Genomic DNA, 18182 nt, shown 5'->3' with positions numbered 1-18182 from the left:
ATACTGAATAATGGGCATGATATAATGCCCCGTAAAGTACAATGGATCCCCTATATCGCTCCATACAGAATAATGGACCTCATATAATGCTTCATACAGAATAATGGGCCCAATATAAAGCTCCATACAATATAATAGAACGCATATAATGCTCCATACAGAATAATGGACCCCATATATTGCTCCTTACAGCATAATGGGCCCAATATAATGTTCCAAACAGAAAAATGGAACTCATAATGCTCCATACTGAATAATGGGCATGATATAATGCCCCGTAAAGTACAATGGATCCCCTATATTGCTCCATACAGAATAATGGACCTCATATAATGCTTCATACAGAATAATGGGCCCAATATAAAGCTCCATACTGAATAATGGAACCCACATAATGCTCCAAATAGAATAATTGGACCCATATAATGCTCCATACAGAATAATGGGCCTCATACAATGCTTCATACAGAATAATAGGAACAATATAATGCTCCATACAGTATAAAGGGCACCATATAATGCTCCAAACAGAATAATTGGACCCATATAATGCTCCATACAGAATAAGGGGCCTCATATAATGCTACATACAGAATAATAGGCCCAATATAAAGCTTCAAATAGAATAATGTGCCCCATATAGTGCTCCATACAGAATAATGGACCTCATATAATGCTTCAAACAGATTAATGCACCCCATATAATGCTCCATATAGAATAAAGAACCCCATATATTGCCCCATACAGAATAATGGGCCTCGTATAATGCTCCATAAAGAATAATGGGCACAATATAATGCTCCAAAAAGAATAATGGAACCCATATAATGCTCCATACCAAATAATGGCTTCCAAATAATGCCCCTTAAAGTACAATGGACCTCATATATTGCTCCATACAGGATAATGGACCTCTTATAATGCTTCATACAGAATAATAGGCCCAATATATAGCTCATTACAGAATAATGGGCCCCATATAGTGCTCCATACAGTATATTGGACCCCATACAGTATATTGCTCTATACAGTATAATGGGCCCCATATAATGCCGCAAACAGAATAATGGAAACATATAATTCTTCATACAGACTAAAGGGCCCCATATAAAGCTTCATACAATATAATGTAACCCATATAATGCTCCAAACAGAATAATTGGACCCATATAATGCTCCATACAGAATAATGGGCCTCGTATAATGCTAAATACAGAATAATGGACCCCATATATTGCTCCATAAAGCATAATGGGCCCAATATAATGTTCCATACAGAAAAATGGAACCCATATAATGCTCCATACTGAATAATGGGCACGATATAATGCCCCGTAAAGTATAATGGACCTATATTGCTACATACAGAATAATGGACCTTATATAATGCTTCATACAGAATAATGGGCCCAATATAAAGCTCCATACAGAATAATGGAACCCATATAATTCTTCAAACAGTATACTTCGACCCATATAATGCTCCATACAGAATAATGGGCCCAATATAATGTTCCATAGAGAAAAATGGGAGCCATATAATGCTTCTTACCGAATAATGAGCACCTTTCATGACCCGTAAAGTAAAAAGGACCCCATATATTGCTCTATACAGAATAATCGACCTCAAATAATGCTTCATACAGAATAATGGACCCCATATAATGCTCCATACAGAATAAAGAACCCCATATATTGCCCCATACAGAATAATGGGCCCCATGTAATGATCCATATAGAATAATGAGCACAATATAATGCTCCATAAAGAATAATGGACCCATATAATACTTCTTACAGAATAATGGCCCCTATATAAAGCTCCATACAGAATAATGGACCCCATATATTGCACTATACAGGATAATGGACCCCATATATTGCTCCATACAGAATAATGGGCCTCCTATAATCCTCCGTACAGAATAATGGACCCAATATAAAGCTCCATACAGAATAATGGACCACATATATTGCTCTATAAAGAATAATGGACCTCATATAATGCTTCATACAGAATAATAGGCCCAATATAAAGCTCTATACAGAATAATGGAACCCATATAATGCTCCAAACAGAATAATTGGACCCTGTCATGAAAACAACACCCACTCTTGGGTCAGACCTTGCAGCTCTCTGGCGCCCCCTTATCCTGCTGGTCAAACATGGTATTGACAGAGGATAAGCACGGGTGCCGCTGCTCTAATTTGTGTCGACTATTGTGGCACGTGATGTGACAGGACGTATATATACCACCAGTTCCTTCCAGGAACGTATATATACCTCCGACCAGCCACCCTCAAACCACAATATCACATAAATACTGGTATACTGCCACCACCGATCGCTTAACAGGTGGATCGGGTACCTGGTAGGTAACATGAATTAGCGGGTGAGGAACGTGTTTGCTCGACATAGGACAAGAAGAAAGAAACTGGTAAATAATTAATGATTTACTCCCAAAAGGTGGGCAGTGTTTACAAAATATATACAAGATATTATAAAGGAGACAATTTACATGTATGCATCAACAGTTATTAAAATAAAAGGGATAAGTAATAGCAAAACCTGCTTCACAAGGTGATGGTCTCAGATTCTGTGGGGGGGACGGCTCCCCGGCAATTAGAGGTGATTCTTCTTACGCCGCGTGATGTGCGTGCGTTCGACGTCCCTGAGAAGAATGACCTGAAAATGGCCGATTTGCTTTTTAGTAAGCAGCCAAAACTCTGGGGAACACCCCTTATTTACCTTACAAGGGGGGCTCGGCTTTGCGAGCCCACCCAGCTGCAGAAGACCTAAAAAATCCTTCAGATTCCATATCTTGGTGTGGGGGGGTCCCACATCCAAGAGGGAGATATCATCGGGACCGTCACCAATATTCATGAAGATAGATATTAATTATGAAACCTCTATGACGCTCAGAAGCTCAGAATCCATTATCTCAGTTCCCGGTCATTCCTCAGTTATGCAAGTTATACTATTGTAATGGGAAAAAGGTAAGCATTCAAAAAACGTGGTTCCGATGTTTCTGTCAGACCTGTGCGTGATTAAAATTGGCATAAAACGTTTGTACAATTAAACAATGGGATTTTTTGGAGGGATTTTCCGGTTTGTACCAGCGCTTGCCCTGGACTGAGGTTTTATGGCGGGTCATAAAAATTCCTGGTTTGGGGAAAAGCAAAAGTGAGTTCTATGTCTTCACTTACAAACAGATAGGGGGTGGGGTTTTTTTTTTCCTTTTTTAAAATATCTCTCATTTTTAAAAACTCGGGCAAAAATACCTTTTGCCTGACACCTTCCCCTTTTTGACTGCGCTATGGAGGTAGGACCTTCTGGTACTCCTCCAAGCGTATGTCTGGAGGCTCCCCTCGCCGGGACAACCCATCGGCATTGCCATGCTCGCTGCCCTTGCGGTGTTGAAAGGTAAAGTCGTACTGCTGGAGGGTGAGGCTCCAGCGTAACAACCTTCCGTTGGCACCTGACATGGTGTGCAGCCAACTCAGGGGGTTGTGGTCAGTCACGACAGTGAAGGGGCGCCCGTACAAGTAAGGCTGTAAGCGGTTGAGGGCCCATACAATGGCCAGGCACTCCTTCTCTATGGTGGAATAGGCCACTTCCCTCGGCAGCAGTTTCCGGCTTAGGTACAACACGGGGTGTTCTTGGTTCCCCGAGTCGACCTGGCTGAGTACAGCACCGAGGCCAAATTCACTGGCGTCGGTCTGTACTAAGAGTGGCCGTGTGCCGTCGACCGCCTTTAGTACAGCAGAGCTGCTCAGGGCAGTCTTCAAAGCCCTAAAGGCCACCTCGCATTCATCCGTCCATTTGACGGAATGGGGTAGGCTCTTCCTGGTGAGGTCTGTCAAGGGCTTCGCAAGGCTACTATAGTCCTGCACAAAGCGTCTATAGTACCCTGCGGTGCCCAAGAAGGACTGCACCTGCTTCTTGGTCCTGGGGGTGGGCCAGGACACGATAGCGTCCACCTTCCCAGGCTCTGGCTTCAGAGTACCCCCACCTACCCGGTGCCCCAGGTAGTGGACCTCGTTCATGCCCATCTGGCACTTTCCCGGCTTGATGGTCAAGCCCGCCTGGTGAATGCGCCCGAGCACCTGCTGCAGATGCTCGAGGTGATCCTCCCAGGTGGGACTGAAGATGGCAATGTCATCCAGGTACGCCACTGCGTACCTCTCCAGTCCCTGGAGCAGGTGGTTGACCATTCGCTGGAACGTGGCAGGGGCATTTTTCATGCCGAAGGGCATGACCGTGGATTCATACAATCCGAAGGGGGTGATAAAGGCGGACTTCTCCTGGGCCCCGGGGCTCAAGGGAATCTGCCAATATCCCCGACTCAAATCCATAATGGAGAGATAGCTCGCGCTGGCTAACCGCTCCAGCAGCTCCTCAATGCGTGGCATTGGTTGTGCGTCAGAGGCGGTGATAGCGTTGAGCCCCCTGTAGTCCACACAGAACCGGGTGGTCCGGTCCTTCTTAGGCACCAGGACTACAGGTGAGGCCCACGCGCTCTTGGACCGCTTAATCACCCCCAACTGCAGTATCTCCTCGACCTCCTGGCGCATGACATGCTGCACCTCGTCGGAGATTCGATAGGCTGTCCGCCGGAGTGGGGCATGATTCCCGGTGTCCACTTCATGGACCGCCACTTCAGTCCTGCCAGGCAGGTTGGTGAACACTGCTTGGAAGGGTTTCAGCACTGCTTGCATCTGAGACCTCTGGTCTGCGGATAGCAAGTCGCTTAGCTCTACATCCTCTAGGGACCCGCTGGCCTTCGCTTGGGCGAGCATGTCCAAGAGGGGGTCATCCTCCCCATCCTCGGGCAGGTTGCAGACCGGTAGGACGCAGGTTCCACGTTCTTGATGAGCCTTCATCATATTAACGTGAAACGCCTTCCGCCTACCCCGCTCGTGGTCAAGTGTGATCACGTAGGTGACCGGGTTGAGCTGTTGGTGAATGACGTACGGGCCTTCCCAGGCCGCCTGAAGCTTGTCCTTTGGTACGGGGACCAGCACCCACACCTTCTGACCCACCTGGTAGGTCCGTTCTCGGGCGTTCTGGTCGTACCAATGCTTCTGGTCAGCCTGGGCTTGCGCCATGTTGTCATGCACCAACTGCGTCAAGGTCTGCATCTTGTCACGGAAGCGCATGACATACTCCACGATGGACACTCCTGGGGAGCTCGGCTCTTCTTCCCAGAATTCCCTTATCAACCCAAGGGGTCCTCGGACACGCCTGCCATACAGGAGCTCAAAGGGGGAGAACCCCGTCGAGGCCTGTGGAACCTCTCTGTAAGCAAATAGCAGGTGTGGGAGGTAACGCTCCCAGTCGCGACCCTGGGTCTCAACCAGCATTTTTAACATCTGTTTGAGGGTACCGTTGAATCGCTCACACAAACCATTGGTCTGTGGGTGATACGCACTCGATACCAGATGCTGCACCTGCATTTTCTTACATAGGGCCTCCATTAAGCGTGACATGAACTGAGTCCCCTGGTCGGTAAGCATCTCCCTGGGAAATCCTACTCGCGAAAAGATGGCCAAGAGGGCGTCCGCCACCTTATCCGCCCTAATTGAGGACAGGGCTACTGCCTCCGGATACCGGGTAGCATAGTCTACCACGGTAAGGATGAAACGTTTTCCAGAGCTGCTGGGTGTGGCCAGTGGTCCCACAATGTCCACAGCAATCCTCTGGAAAGGCTCCTCTATCACTGGCAAAGAGATCAGGGGGGCTTTGGGGGCCGGCCCTGACTTTCCCACTCTTTGACACGTGGTACAGGAGCGACAGTAGCTCACCACATCTGTCCTCATTTTGGGCCAATAAAAGTGATGAGACAGCCGGGCCCTGGTTTTGCTAACCCCCAAGTGTCCAGCGAGTGGAATTTCATGGGCGATCCGCAACAACTCGTCCCTGAATTGGTAGGGGACGACCAGCTGTCTTTCCGTCAGCCACTCCTGTTGGGGTGTACAGGGAACTGTCTCCCGGTACAACCTCCCTTGGTCCCAGAATACCCTCTCCTTATCAGACTCGGAGGTGGGCTTCTCAGCGAGGCTCCTTAACGTCTCCAGGCTAGCATCTGAGTGCAGAGCTGCCTGAAACTCCTGGCTGGAGGAAGCCAGAAGTGAGGTTAAGGCCACGTCCTCACTAGGACCCTCTGGGACCGGCTCTGGGTCCATACCTGATCCTGTTATTCCTCTGTCCGAGGAGGGTCCAGAAGGCAGGGCGTTACTTGCATTCTGGGCACTCTGACTGCGGGTAACAGCAGCTATATAGGCCGTCTCCCCGGGGAATAACACCGTCTCATTAGCCTGAGAGGCCATGAGAACTACTTCTCCATCATCCTCCATTACCTCAGGCACAGTGCTACGTATGGGGCAGCGAATATCAGCCAGGTCACCATCTGTTGTGACACTGGTCACTGGCACAGCACCACCTGCGCCATGGTCCTCGTGCCTCTCCCCATTACCCTTGGCACTGACCTTTGCTCCTGCTAGGGGATCCTCAGCAACATCACCCCGCAGAGTGACATGGCTGAGTTCTCCTGCACCTTCCAATACAACAACATCATCATTATCATCATCATCATCATCATCAGGTAAAGCATTGACATTCACATTATCAGCATTAACCTTACCAACCGTATCAGATCGGGGAGGGGTGTCAGGGACATAATAAGCAAACATCCTCCCCAAATCAGTTCCCAACAAAACATTTGCAGTTAGGTTTTTGGATACTCCCACTTCCTTCACCCCACTCCCCGCACCCCAATCAATAAAAACCCGGGCCATGGGCAAGGGGCATCGGACGCCCCCAATCCCAGTGACAGTCAGGGTCTTTCCTGGAATAAGCGCTTCAGGGGACACCAGTTCGGGTTGGATGAGGGTTCGTTCGGCCCCAGTGTCCTTGAGGCCTACAGTGAGAGTGTTCCCCACCCTGACAGACTGAAAGTTTTCACAGGCCCTTCCAACCGGCCCTCCCACCAAAAGAACTGAGGCATTAGGCCCTGGGGCCTTGGATGGGGGGTTCTTCCTCTGCTTCTCTGGGCAAGTGGCGCTGAGATGACCAGTCTGGTTGCAGGAATAACACCTGCGGGCATCGGATGCAGGCAGGGCCTTGGCAACGGGAAAAAGGCCTCCGGAAGGTCGGCTGGCAGGGGCAGGGATGGTGGTTGATGGCTTACCCCCTTTCCAGCTGGCGACGACCGGCTTCCGCACCTCTGGTCTCCGGTTGGCCTCGTAGGTGTCTGCGATCTGCGCTGCTTTATTGGCATCAGGTGGCTCCCGATCCATCACGAACTGCCGTACCTCAGTCGGACACAGATGCAGGAACTGGTCTTTCACCATCAGGTCCTTTAGCTGCTCAAAGGTGGTCGCTGACAGTCCTTGGATCCACTGCTCAAAGTTGATTCTGAGCCCGTCTACCACATCACGGTAGGTGTCCTGTGGTCCACGTTGGAGGGTTCTGAATTTTTTCCGGTAAACCTCCGGAGTCAGCTGGTACTTTTTTATCAGGGCCTGCTTGACGGCCTCATAGTCTCCATCCTGCTCTCGAGGGAGGGAAGCAAACACCTCCAAAGCTTTTCCTCGGAGCCCTGGAGTCAAATATCTTGCCCATTGGTCCATGGGCAGCTGATACTGCCTGCAGGCCTTTTCAAAGCCTCGCAGAAATGTGTCCAAGTCCCCATCCTTTTCCATCACAGGGAAGTGCTCAGGACGAGGTTTAAAGCAGCTGGCACTGTTGGACTCACGGGTCTGCGTAGAGGGCGACTCCTTCTGAATCCGAGCTAGCTCCAGCTGGTGTTGTCGGTCAGCTTGTCGCTCAGCAGCCTCTCGGTCAGCTTGTCGCTCAGCAGCCTCTCGGTCAGCTTGTCGCTCAGCCCGCTCCTGGAATTTCAGGATCAGCTCCAGTCGTCCATCATGATTGTCTGTGGCGAGCTCCTCCAAGGCCATCTGCAGGTGGGGGTCCACACTACCCTGGTTGCGGGTATGGCTGGCAATCACCGGTTGGACCCCGGCAGCAACACCATCCGGGCCCTGACTGGCCGCCCCCTCATCAGGGCTCTGCTGTCGGATGGGCTCTGCAGCATCTTGTAACAGTTCAGAAATCATTTGTTCTTTGCTTTTGCCGTGGGGGTCAATGCCTTTGGTTATACATATTCCAGTAAGAGTGTCCTTTTTCTGCTGGTGATACCAGGACTCCCCAACTACGACCATGATCACCAAAATAAAAATAGAAAAGAAAAAGCGAAGAAGGGTAGGGGTAACTGCTACACATACAGTATTGTCTCAGATCTAATAAACACTGAGTTTGATCTTCAAAACTTTTGTGCAAGTTTTTAGTGAGAGGAATGATTGCTCAAACCAGATCACTAATGTCCTATGATCCCACCGCTGCCACCAATTTGTCATGAAAACAACACCCACTCTTGGGTCAGACCTTGCAGCTTTCTGGCGCCCCCTTATCCTGCTGGTCAAACACGGTATTGACAGAGGATAAGCACGGGTGCCGCTGCTCTAATTTGTGTCGACTATTGCGGCACGTGATGTGACAGGACGTATATATACCACCAGTTCCTTCCAGGAACGTATATATACCTCCGACCAGCCACCCTCAAACCACAATATCACATAAATACTGGTATACTGCCACCACCGATCGCTTAACAGGTGGATCGGGTACCTGGTAGGTAACGTGAATTAGCGGGTGAGGAACGTGTTTGCTCGACATAGGACAAGAAGAAAGAAACTGGTAAATAATTAATGATTTACTCCCAAAAGGTGGGCAGTGTTTACAAAATATATACAAGATATTATAAAGGAGACAATTTACATGTATGCATCAACAGTTATTAAAATAAAAGGGATAAGTAATAGCAAAACCTGCTTCACAAGGTGATGGTCTCAGATTCTGTGGGGGGGACGGCTCCCCGGCAATTAGAGGTGATTCTTCTTACGCCGCGTGATGTGCGTGCGTTCGACGTCCCTGAGAAGAATGACCTGAAAATGGCCGATTTGCTTTTTAGTAAGCAGCCAAAGCTCTGGGGAACACCCCTTATTTACCTTACAAGGGGGGCTCGGCTTTGCGAGCCCACCCAGCTGCAGAAGACCTAAAAAATCCTTCAGATTCCATATCTTGGTGTGGGGGGGTCCCACATCCAAGAGGGAGATATCATCGGGACCGTCACCAATATTCATGAAGATAGATATTAAATATGAAACCTCTATGACGCTCAGAAGCTCAGAATCCATTATCTCAGTTCCCAGTCATTCCTCAGTTATGCAAGTTATACTATTGTAATGGGAAAAAGGTAAGCATTCAAAAAACGTGGTTCCGATGTTTCTGTCAGACCTGTGCGTGATTAAAATTGGCATAAAACGTTTGTACAATTAAACAATGGGATTTTTTGGAGGGATTTTCCGGTTTGTACCAGCGCTTGCCCTGGACTGAGGTTTTATGGCGGGTCATAAAAATTCCTGGTTTGGGGAAAAGCAAAAGTGAGTTCTATGTCTTCACTTACAAACAGATAGGGGGTGGGGTTTTTTTTTTCCTTTTTTAAAACATCTCTCATTTTTAAAAACTCGGGCAAAAATACCTTTTGCCTGACAGACCCATATAATGCTCCATAGAGAATAATGGGCCTCGTATAATGCTTCATATAGAATAATGGGCCCCGTATAATACTCCATACAGAATAAAGAACTCCATGTATTGTTTCATATAGAATAATGGGAATCATATAATGCTCCATATAGAATAATAGGCCCCGTATAGTACTTCAAAAAGAATAAAAAAAAACATATATTGCTCCATACAGCATAATGGGCCCAATATAATGTTCCATACAGAAAAATGGAACTCATATAATGCTCCATACCAAATAATGGGCACCATATAATGCCCTCTAAAGTACAATGGACCCCATATATTGCTCCATACAGAATAATGGACCTCATATAATGCTTCATACAGAATAATGGACTCCATATAATGTTCCATACAGAATAAAGTACCCCATATATTGCCCATACAGAATTAAGGGCCTCATATAATGCTCCATATAGAAAATGGGGACAATATAATGCTCCAAAAAGAATAATGGACCCATATAATGCTTTTTATAGAATAATGGACCCAAAGTAAAGCTTCATACAGAATAATGGACCCCATATATTGCTCTATACAGAATAATGGACCCCATATATTGCTCTATTCAGAATAATGGGCCTCATATAATACTCCATATAAAATATTAGGCCTCGTATAATACTCCAAACAGAATAAAAAAAACATATATTGCTCCATGCAGCATAATGGGCCCAATATAATGTTCCCTACAGAATAATGGAACCCATATAATGCTTCATACTGAATAATGGGCACCATATAATGCTCCATACAGAATAATGGGCACAATAAAGTGCCCCGTAAAGTACAATGGACCCCATATATTGCTCTATACAGAATAATGGAACCTATAAAATGTTCCATGCAGAATAAAGAACCTCATATATTGCCCCATACAGAATAATGAGAATCATATATTGCTCCATATAGAATAATGGGCCCAATATAAAACTCAATACAGAATAATGGACCCCATATATTGCTCTATACAGAAAAATGGGCCCAATATAATGTTCCCTACAGAATAATGGAACCCATATAATACTCCAAACAGAAAAAAGAACTCCATATATTGCTCCATACAGAATAATGGGCCCAATATAATGTTCCCTACAGAATAATGGAACCCATATAATGCTCCATACCGAATAATGGGCTCCATATAATGACCCGTAAAGTACAATGGACCTCATATATTGCTCCATACAGAATAATGGACCTCATATAATGCTTCATATAGAATAATAGGCCCACATTTAAACTCCATACAGAATAATGGAACCCATATAATGCTTAAAACAGAATAATTGGACCCATATAATTCTCCATACAGAATAATGGGCGTTTTATAATGCTCCAAACAGAATGATTTAAACATATAATGCTCCATACAGAATAATGGGCCCAATATAAAGCTCCATAAAGAATAATGGAACCCATATAATGCTCCAAACAGAATAACTGGACCCATATAATGCTCCATACAGAATAAAGGGCCTCATTTAATGCTCCAAACAGAATAATGGACCCCATATATTGCTCCATACAGCATAATGGGCCTAATATAATGTTCCAAACCGAAAAATAGAACCCATATAATGCTCCATATCGAATAATGGACACCATATAATGCCCCGTAAAGTACAATGGACCACATATAATGCTCCATACAGAATAATGGACCTAAGAGAATGCTTCTTACAGAATAATGGGCCCCAAATAATGCCCCTTAAAGTAAAATAGACCTGATATATTGTTCCATACAGAATAATTGGCCTCATATAATGCTCCATATAGAATAATGAGCACAATATAATGCTTCAAAAAGAATAATGGAACCATATAATGCTTCTTATAGAATAATGGACCCAATATGAAGCTCAAAACAGAAAAATGGAACCCATATATTGCTCTATACAGAATAATGGACTCCACATAATGATCCAAACAGAATAATGGAAACATATAATGCTTCATACAGACTAATGGGCCAAATATAAATCTCCTTACAGAATAATGGAACCCATATAATGCTCCATACCGAATAATGGGTCCCATATAATACCACGTAAAGTACAATGGACCTCATATATTGCTCCATACAGAACAATGGACCTCATATAATGCTTCATACAGAATAATAGGCCCAATATAAGGCTTCTTACAGAATAATGGGCCCATATAATGCTCCATACAGTATAATGGACCGCATATATATTGCTCTATACAGAATAATGGTCCCCATTTAATACCCCAAACAGAATAATGGAAACATATAATGCTTCATACAGACTAATGGGCCCAATATAAAGCTCCATACAATATAATATAACGCATATAATGCTCCACACAGAATAATTGGACCCATATAATGCTCCATACAGAATAATGGGCCTCGTATAATGCTCCATACAGAATAATGGACCCCATATATTGCTCCTTACAGCATAATGGGCCCAATATAATGTTCCAAACAGAAAAATGGAACTCATAATGCTCCATACTGAATAATGGGCATGATATAATGCCCCGTAAAGTACAATGGATCCCTTATATCGCTCCATACAGAATAATGGACCTCATATAATGCTTCATACAGAATAATGGGCCCAATATAAAGCTCCATACAGAATAATGGAACCCATATAATGCTTCAAACAGTATACTTGGACCCATATAATGCTCCATACAGAATAATGGGCCCAATATAATGTTCCATAGAGAAAAATGGGAGCCATATAATGCTTCTTACCGAATAATGGGCACCTTTCATGACCCGTAAAGTAAAAAGGACCCCATATATTGCTCTATACAGAATAATCGACCTCATATAATGCTTCATACAGAATAATGGACCCCATATAATGCTCCATACAGAATAAAGAACCCCATATATTGCCCCATACAGAATAATGGGCCCCATGTAATGATCCATATAGAATAATGAGCACAATATAATGCTCCATAAAGAATAATGGACCCATATAATACTTCTTACAGAATAATGGCCCCTATATAAAGCTCCATACAGAATAATGGACCCCATATATTGCTCTATACAGGATAATGGACCCCATATATTGCTCCATACAGAATAATGGGCCTCCTATAATCCTCCGTACAGAATAATGGACCCAATATAAAGCTCCATACAGAATAATGGACCACATATATTGCTCTATAAAGAATAATGGACCTCATATAATGCTTCATACAGAATAATAGGCCCAATATAAAGCTCCATACAGAATAATGGAACCCATATAATGCTCCAAACAGAATAATTGGACCCATATAATGCTCCATAGAGAATAATGGGCCTCGTATAATGCTTCATATAGAATAATGGGCCCCGTATAATACTCCATACAGAATAAAGAACTCCATGTATTGTTTCATATAGAATAATGGGAATCATATAATGCTCCATATAGAATAATAGGCCCCGTATAATACTTCAAAAAGAATAAAAAAAAACATATATTGCTCCATACAGCATAATGGGCCCAATATAATGTTCCATACAGAAAAATGGAACTCATATAATGCTCCATACCAAATAATGGGCACCATATAATGCCCTCTAAAGTACAATGGACCCCATATATTGCTCCATACAGAATAATGGACCTCATATAATGCTTCATACAGAATAATGGACTCCATATCATGTTCCATACAGAATAAAGTACCCCATATATTGCCCATACAGAATTAAGGGCCTCATATAATGCTCCATATAGAAAATGGGGACAATATAATGCTCCAAAAAGAATAATGGACCCATATAATGCTTTTTATAGAATAATGGACCCAAAGTAAAGCTTCATACAGAATAATGGACCCCATATATTGCTCTATACAGAATAATGGACCCCATATATTGCTCTATTCAGAATAATGGGCCTCATATAATACTCCATATAAAATATTAGGCCTCGTATAATACTCCAAACAGAATAAAAAAAACATATATTGCTCCATGCAGCATAATGGGCCCAATATAATGTTCCCTACAGAATAATGGAACCCATATAATGCTTCATACTGAATAATGGGCACCATATAATGCTCCATACAGAATAATGGGCACAATAAAGTGCCCCGTAAAGTACAATGGACCCCATATATTGCTCTATACAGAATAATGGAACCTATAAAATGTTCCATGCAGAATAAAGAACCTCATATATTGCCCCATACAGAATAATGAGAATCATATATTGCTCCATATAGAATAATGGGCCCAATATAAAACTCAATGCAGAATTATGGACCCCATATATTGCTCTATACAGAAAAATGGGCCCAATATAATGTTCCCTACAGAATAATGGAACCCATATAATACTCCAAACAGAAAAAAGAACTCCATATATTGCTCCATACAGAATAATGGGCCCAATATAATGTTCCCTACAGAATAATGGAACCCATATAATGCTCCATACCGAATAATGGGCTCCATATAATGACCAGTAAAGTACAATGGACCTCATATAGTGCTCCATACAGAATAATGGACCTCATATAATGCTTCATATAGAATAATAGGCCCACATTTAAACTCCATACAGAATAATGGAACCCATATAATGCTTAAAACAGAATAATTGGACCCATATAATTCTCCATACAGAATAATGGGCGTTTTATAATGCTCCAAACAGAATGATTTAAACATATAATGCTCCATACAGAATAATGGGCCCAATATAAAGCTCCATAAAGAATAATGGAACCCATATAATGCTCCAAACAGAATAACTGGACCCATATAATGCTCCATACAGAATAAAGGGCCTCCTTTAATGCTCCAAACAGAATAATGGACCCCATATATTGCTCCATACAGCATAATGGGCCCAATATAATGTTCCAAACCGAAAAATAGAACCCATATAATGCTCCATATCGAATAATGGACACCATATAATGCCCCGTAAAGTACAATGGACCACATATAATGCTCCATACAGAATAATGGACCTAAGAGAATGCTTCTTACAGAATAATGGGCCCCAAATAATGCCCCTTAAAGTAAAATAGACCTGATATATTGTTCCATACAGAATAATTGGCCTCATATAATGCTCCATATAGAATAATGAGCACAATATAATGCTTCAAAAAGAATAATGGAACCATATAATGCTTCTTATAGAATAATGGACCCAATATGAAGCTCAAAACAGAAAAATGGAACCCATATATTGCTCTATACAGAATAATGGACTCCACATAATGATCCAAACAGAATAATGGAAACATATAATGCTTCATACAGACTAATGGGCCAAATATAAATCTCCTTACAGAATAATGGAACCCATATAATGCTCCATACCGAATAATGGGTCCCATATAATACCACGTAAAGTACAATGGACCTCATATATTGCTCCATACAGAACAATGGACCTCATATAATGCTTCATACAGAATAATAGGCCCAATATAAGGCTTCTTACAGAATAATGGGCCCATATAATGCTCCATACAGTATAATGGACCGCATATATATTGCTCTATACAGAATAATGGTCCCCATTTAATACCCCAAACAGAATAATGGAAACATATAATGCTTCATACAGACTAATGGGCCCAATATAAAGCTCCATACAATATAATATAACGCATATAATGCGCCACACAGAATAATTGGACCCATATAATGCTCCATACAGAATAATGGGCCTCGTATAATGCTCCATACAGAATAATGGACCCCATATATTGCTCCTTACAGCATAATGGGCCCAATATAATGTTCCAAACAGAAAAATGGAACTCATAATGCTCCATACTGAATAATGGGCATGATAAAATGCCCCGTAAAGTACAATGGACCACATATAATGCTCCATACAGAATAATGGACCTAAGAGAATGCTTCTTACAGAATAATGGGCCCCAAATAATGCCCCTTAAAGTAAAATAGACCTGATATATTGTTCTATACAGAATAATGGGCCTCATATAATGCTCCATATAGAATAATGAGCACAATATAATGCTTCAAAAAGAATAATGGAACCATATAATGCTTCTTATAGAATAATGGACCCAATATGAAGCTCAAAACAGAAAAATGGATCCCATATAATGCTCTATACAGAATAATGGACCCCACATAATGATCCAAACAGAATAATGGAAACATATAATGCTTCATACAGACTAATGGGCCAAATATAAATCTCCTTACAGAAGAATGGAACCCATATAATGCTCCATACCGAATAATGGGTCCCATATAATACCACGTAAAGTACAATGGAATTCATATATTGCTCCATACAAAACAATGGACCTCATATAATGCTTCATACAGAATAATAGGCCCAATATAAGGCTTCTTACAGAATAATGGGCCAATATAATGCTCCATACAGTATAATGGACCGCATATATATTGCTCTATACAGAATAATGGTCCCCATTTAATACTCCAAACAGAATAATGGAAACATATAATGCTTCATACAGACTAATGGGCCCAATATAAAGCTCCATACAATATAATATAACGCATATAATGCTCCACACAGAATAATTGGACCCATATAATGCTCCATACAGAATAATGGGCCTCGTATAATGCTCCATACAGAATAATGGACCCCATATATTGCTCCTTACAGCATAATGGGCCCAATATAATGTTCCAAACAGAAAAATGGAACTCATAATGCTCCATACTGAATAATGGGCATGATATAATGCCCCGTAAAGTACAATGGATCCCCTATATCGCTCCATACAGAATAATGGACCTCATATAATGCTTCATACAGAATAATGGGCCCAATATAAAGCTCCATACAATATAATAGAACGCATATAATGCTCCACACAGAATAATTGGACCCATATAATGCTCCATACAGAATAATGGGCCTCGTATAATGCTCCATACAGAATAATGGACCCCATATATTGCTCCTTACAGCATAATGGGCCCAATATAATATTCCAAACAGAAAAATGGAACTCATAATGCTCCATACTGAATAATGGGCATGATATAATGCCCCGTAAAGTACAATGGATCCCCTATATTGCTCCATACAGAATAATGGACCTCATATAATGCTTCATACAGAATAATGGGCCCAATATAAAGCTCCATACTGAATAATGGAACCCACATAATGCTCCAAATAGAATAATTGGACCCATATAATGCTCCATACAGAATAATGGGCCTCATACAATGCTTCATACAGAATAATAGGAACAATATAAAGCTCCATACAGTATAAAGGGCACCATATAATGCTCCAAACAGAATAATTGGACTCATATAATGCTCCATACAGAATAAGGGGCCTCATATAATGCTACATACAGAATAATAGGCCCAATATAAAGCTTCAAATAGAATAATGTGCCCCATATAGTGCTCCATACAGAATAATGGACCTCATATAATGCTTCAAACAGATTAATGCACCCCATATAATGCTCCATATAGAATAAAGAACCCCATATATTGCCCCATACAGAATAATGGGCCTCGTATAATGCTCCATAAAGAATAATGGGCACAATATAATGCTCCAAAAAGAATAATGGAACCCATATAATGCTCCATACCAAATAATGGCTTCCAAATAATGCCCCTTAAAGTACAATGGACCTCATATATTGCTCCATACAGGATAATGGACCTCTTATAATGCTTCATACAGAATAATAGGCCCAATATATAGCTCATTACAGAATAATGGGCCCCATATAGTGCTCCATACAGTATATTGGACCCCATACAGTATATTGCTCTATACAGTATAATGGGCCCCATATAATGCCGCAAACAGAATAATGGAAACATATAATGCTTCATACAGACTAAAGGGCCCCATATAAAGCTTCATACAATATAATGTAACCCATATAATGCTCCAAACAGAATAATTGGACCCATATAATGCTCCATACAGAATAATGGGCCTCGTATAATGCTAAATACAGAATAATGGACCCCATATATTGCTCCATAAAGCATAATGGGCCCAATATAATGTTCCATACAGAAAAATGGAACCCATATAATGCTCCATACTGAATAATGGGCACGATATAATGCCCCGTAAAGTATAATGGACCCCCTATATTGCTACATACAGAATAATGGACCTTATATAATGCTTCATACAGAATAATGGGCCCAATATAAAGCTCCATACAGAATAATGGAACCCATATAATGCTTCAAACACTATACTTGGACCCATATAATGCTCCATACAGAATAATGGGCCTCATATAATACTTCATACAGAATAATATGCCTAATATAAAGCTCCATACAGAATAATGGGCCCTATATAATGCTCCATACAGAATAATGGAGCTCATATAATGCTTCATAAAGAATAATGGACCACATATAGTACTCCATATAGAATAAACAACCCCATATATTGCCCCATACAAAATAATGGGCCTCATATAATGCTCCATATAGAATAATGGGCACAATATAATGCTCCAAAAAGAATATTGGCCCTATTTAATGCTTCTTACAGAATAATGGAC

This window comes from Phyllobates terribilis, unplaced genomic scaffold (assembly GCF_046119375.1).
Source record: "Phyllobates terribilis strain yellow unplaced genomic scaffold, ASM4611937v1 Scaffold_3__8_contigs__length_932513732, whole genome shotgun sequence".
Taxonomy (NCBI): Eukaryota; Metazoa; Chordata; class Amphibia; order Anura; family Dendrobatidae; genus Phyllobates; species Phyllobates terribilis.
The sequence above is the reverse complement of the archived record's forward strand: the minus strand, read 5'-3'. Positions refer to the sequence as shown.